Source organism: Sycon ciliatum, chromosome 11, assembly GCF_964019385.1.
Source record: "Sycon ciliatum chromosome 11, ocSycCili1.1, whole genome shotgun sequence".
Classification (NCBI taxonomy): domain Eukaryota; kingdom Metazoa; phylum Porifera; class Calcarea; order Leucosolenida; family Sycettidae; genus Sycon; species Sycon ciliatum.
The window spans coordinates 11,343,192-11,348,519 of NC_088653.1; positions in this window are offsets into that span (position 1 = coordinate 11,343,192).

A 5,328-nucleotide genomic window follows, 5' to 3' on the forward strand; every position below is an offset into this window, starting at 1 on the left:
AAAGCTGTTTCTGACTAAGTTGTGGCTGCTGAAGACGATAAAAGTATCGGCAAGTCTGTACAGTTGTCCATTTGTTAGAAATAGCGATCTTCCGGTGCATACGGAAATTGTACATGTACTCAAACCCAATCATTCTAGAGTATATTGGGTTTTTGCATACAAAGTCCGTTTTAGACTCCAGTTGGTGGCAGTCAGGGAGGGTGGGAATAAAACATCATTCAGCTGAGTACATTGAAAAAAAGCAAAAATGTTTATGTAAAATTTAGGTGTACTTGCAAGGTCAGTGCGAGCAACTGTACAAACACAATCAAATTGATTTTCATGCGAGTCTGTAGCATGGCTGTCAAACTTTGAGTTGTGTAATGTGGCGCTCAGTCCCTGATACAAATTTAGAGTCGGTGCTACAAAAAATGAAAAGTACATTGGCTGTGTCATGTACTCAAGCGCAGCAGCAATTAGAATACAGTAGCAATGACTCTGGGAAAAAAGACAACAAACTATTTACATGTCTGTCTCAAGCGGCGCAGCAGCAAAGAATAGCAAAGAGCGACCAGAATGATATACAAGTGACACAACGAAATCATTTACATATTCAGCAGTTTGCAAGCTTTGAAGTATTTACATATAGCAAAAAAAATCGGTTTATGACGCAGTAAACACATGCATCAGAGTTTTCCTCGCAATCCACAAGACAGCAGGATGAAGTAGGTCAATACACCTCTTGGATTTCAGTGTTGATGTCGTCATCATCATTGCAACAATCACTGCCAGCTCCATAGGAAAAGCCACTTGTACGGGCAAGTCAACATGCGTATCATCAAACTAAAGTGATTGGGGAAATAATATCAAAATAAACAATTAAACACAAAAGCAATAAAACATTGGTCTTATTGTTTTGACCAGGTGGTGATCAGGGAAATCAGTGGACCAGGGGACAACGCTGCACGATTGCCATCTGCTGGGTCGCCCGCCACAGCCGGCACCAAACCAGGCAATAACGCGGCACACATGCCATCCACCGGGTCCCCGCAGCATGAACACCATCCACCAGCCCTCGATGCAGATCCGGAGGGCTCTCATAGGTTCCCGTAAGCAGGAGCTGCACGAGTGGTTTGGTCGCTCGGATAGATGCAGCCAGTTCTACCCGAGCGTGGTGCTCTCGAGAACCGGGATAGCCTGACCACCAAATCGCAGGTTAAACACCATCCCTCAGCAGGACCGGCGGCAACAGGCACTTGTTCAGCTTCCTATCGAGCTCATTCAACAGCCCAGGCGCGCACGGTGAGCCGCGCAGGTGATAAGCCCAGATCCCAGCCAAGCATTTGGTGAATACAGCAAAAGCAGCGTGCAGTTGGGTCAGTGCCATACCAGAGAGGTCATGACTCATCTAAGGCCTTCTTCCACAGTTCTGGTTCTCTGCAGGATGCAGGCCGATGGAACTGCAACCGGTCGCCGAAATGTGCCATGAGGCGTTGCTTCACCGCGAAGGAATTCTGAACATGACAAGTCAATCCTAGTTCGTCCAGGAATCGACGGTAACGTTTACATACTAGTCTTCAGTCATATCTGTTGCGGAGTTACTCTGAGTCAGGACAGTAATTTCAATCCACTCACACAATTTCATGATTGCCTGCGCCTTCACATCGCCATTCTGGGCCAGACCAGAATCCACTGCATCATTAGCAAGACGTTTCAGAGACTTCTTGCTTACGTACAGTGAAAAGCAGCTACGGTGATACTTGATCTCATTCGCTATACCATCCTGACCATACTGGTCTGACGAAGCCTTTGTAGACTCGCTCTCTTCCACGAACATCAAAGATGGGGGCAGCTCTGTTCAGGAAGTGTAACCGCTGGTGTGCACGTACGGCTACAGAGCGCAAATGCTGGTGGAAAGACAACTGTGTGTCGAACTGGACTCCTAGGAGCTTGAGCTCTGCTTCCTCAACAATTGGTACTCCATCGAAGGAGATGGCCGTGAGCTGCCGATGTGGCCGATGGTGAGGGCTTGGGATTTGGTGGGCTCAAATGAGATCTTCTAGGCTTTGCCCCAGGCGGGAGGTCATCCACTGCATGCTGCAAAACACGGCCTCTTTCATTCACGACTGCGAGACACTGATACAGCGTGGTGTCGTCCGCATGATCATTTTTGCAGACTATCTTTTATGTGCTCTGATTTTGCAACACAAGGTTGTGAGCGGTTCCTAAGCTGGCCGGCCTGCATGCACCTGTACTAGGTCATACTCACCTTTCGTTCCATCGGCCTGGGTAGCTACTTGCGCGCAACCATGTTTGCCATAGCTACCCATGCCCTTTATATTGCGTTGTTTCCCAGTCGATCTCTCTCTCTCTTCGATAATCTTGCTCTCTTCAATATTCTCGCTTTCTCACTCTTCATCAATGTAGTTGTTTCGTTTGTCTTGGTCTCTTGTCTCGTCGCCTATAATAAATGTCGTTCCCAATAACTTGTTCCCGTTGTCCGTTGTAATGTCTGGAGAAGATGTCGTCAGTTGACCTTTTTCGGACTCAACATAACAACAACAGCGTAGTGAAGAAATTATGTAGCATTATTCACACATCGACGAGGAATAGCATTCAAAAATTGTACAGACAACATTTTCTTTCTGGAAACAAAGCATAGGATCAAACTTAAGTTTGTACAACGCTTCTAACACAGCCGAATGAAATCGACCTCTACCACGTGACAGTATCGAGCAAACGTGATTACAGTACAACTCCCGACAATTAGCATACGTGGACAGATGGCTTTAGATAGATGAAGCACCACTCTGGGCTCTTTTCTTTGTTGTCCCCTCAAGTGTCCTGTCATCTCTCCTCTGCATGACATCATAGTACCCATCTCATGGCCTGGTGGAGTTCATTGTCCCTTCAGCTGCATCTCCTCCAGTATGATTCTTCATGGAGCTTCTCACTCTAGCTTCTCTAGTCTCAAAGTTCTGGTTTAATTTCGCGGTCTTCCACGTTGTCTAACATCCACTTTTGTTATTACTTCTATTGTCAATGTTACTCGGTCCTCTTCAGTACGTCTTCTCACTTGGCTTCATGTGACACTGATAGATCCTTTCACAGTTTTTTGGGTTTTTGACCAGGCCTTTCTCCAACTTTCACATTTCTCTGGGTTGACACCAGCCCAACACATGTGGAGGAGGAAAAGCAAGTTGGCATATCTACACCGGAAGAGGATGATCCAACAGTAGACTGTGAATTTCATTTAGGAGGACGACCAAGACGACAACGAGACTCAAGCGCATCAAGCGGAACAACACATTACGGCACATTTTGGCGGATGCGTGCGCTTTATTATCATACTGTTTTTACAAATCACATACATCGTTATTTTGACGGCACAAAGCAGCAAGGCGGCAATGAGACATACGGAATGGCACGGGTGGAGGAAAGGGAGGGGCAGTTTGCTGGCCATAGGATCTCGGCTTCATTGCTACCCAAGTTCGAGGCAAGGGGATCAACGGCCGGTGTTCATAACGGCAGCATCCACACAACACAGACGGGAAAGGTGTCAGCTATGTATAGATGACACAGACCTGAGCCTCGTGACAACTCCGGACTTCTGGTCAAGGCCTCAATACTCCCGGCCATGGGAGTACGGAGACCGTCCGAAGCCCAACCGACAACACCCTACCAGCGCTGCGAGAGATGACCCTACACCCGATGGTGCTGACAGCGCTTACAGAAACAGTACAGCATCAGCTGGCGCCCCCCCCCCCCCCCCCCCATTGATCAGTGCAGCTCCCCCGCTCCGCTGGCTAGTGACCAACCCATTTGGTCTCACCAACAAGCTGGAAGCGTGGCAGCATGCACTGCTCAACGATAACGTTGACATAGCAGTTATGTCCATCAAGAGACTTGGCTCTGCAGCAGCAAAACAACTGTAGCTGGAGAGGCCTTGGAAGAACTGTGTGCTGAGCCTCAACTCCACCAGCATGTCTTGCAGCCGACTAGGGGTCTGAACACCCTGGACCTCATCCTCTCCAACATGCCCGTTTCTATCGACACCACTGCCAAAGCGCCACTTGGTTGCTCTGACCATGGGGTTGTTCTTGCCGTTTTTTATCTCACCCCTGATGCTTAGCAAGCTACCTCCAGGACTGTCTGGCGCTACAATCAGGCAGACTGGGGGCGCTTCTGACTGGTCCACCATTGCGACTGACGACCCTGAAGAGTCCTGCAGGAAGCTAAGTGACGTCATCTCCAGCGGGATGCAGAAATTTATCCCCGCCAAGCAGCTTGTTTCCCGCCCAGCAGGCCCCATATGGTGGACTCCTGAGTGCACCACAGCATTTAACGGTAAAGACAAGGCATGGAAGGCCTGGAGACGCAATATTGTCAGCGAAGCCCACAAGGCTTGCTTTACGAGCTCAGTAGAAGATGATATCCTCGCGAATGTGCGAGCTCGCACATCCTGGGAACTGAGAGTTCGTCGGAAACTGTCACGCGGAGGCCTGAGAGACAAGCAAGGGTGGTCAGTGCTCAAATTTGCTGCTGACGCCAGTCACGGCTCACCTTTACCATGCCAGGTGGATGATACTGGTCACCATTTCGATGAATGCTGCCAAAGTGAAATACCTTGGTCCCTATTTCGACAATAAACGTAGCCTTGGAGATGATGATTTGGGCCCGGGGGGATCTCCCTCATGCTCGTCAACCCAGGGTCACCCCACTTACCCGAATCTACTTCCGCCTGCAAACAGTGAAACGCCTCCTGAACCAGCTCGACGTTGGCAAGGCGTCCAGTCCGGACAACATCCCTGCCCGAGTGCTCAAAGAGTGCTCCTATGAACTTGCATCGCCTCTCACGTCCCTCTTCGCCCTGTGCTTCCATAAGGGTGCTAAGCCAGAGGCCTGGAAGAGTGCTCGAGTTGTGCCAGTGTACAAGAAGGGCAGCCTATCCAACCCTTAGAATTACCGCCCAGTCTCCCTCCTCCTCATCATCTCCAAAGTGATGGAGCGTTTTGTGAACTGTCAAATTGTGAAGCACCTTGAAAAACATCATCTCCTGTCAACCAAGCAGTACGGATTTCGCAGTGGCCTTTGAACAGCGGACCTACTAGCAGTACTTGGGCATGACTGGTCGCTGGCGGCTGGTTCTGGTGGCTGTGCCCACGTCCTGGCTGTCGACATTGCTGGTGCGTTTGACCACGTGTCGCACCCTGGCGTCCTACACAGAGCGGCCACTCTCGGTATTGGCGGTGGCCTGCTGCAGTGGCTACGGGACTATCTACGGAATCGCACACTAAGCGCAATCGTCAATGGACAGGAATCTGCTCAATTCCAGATTAAAGCTGGCGT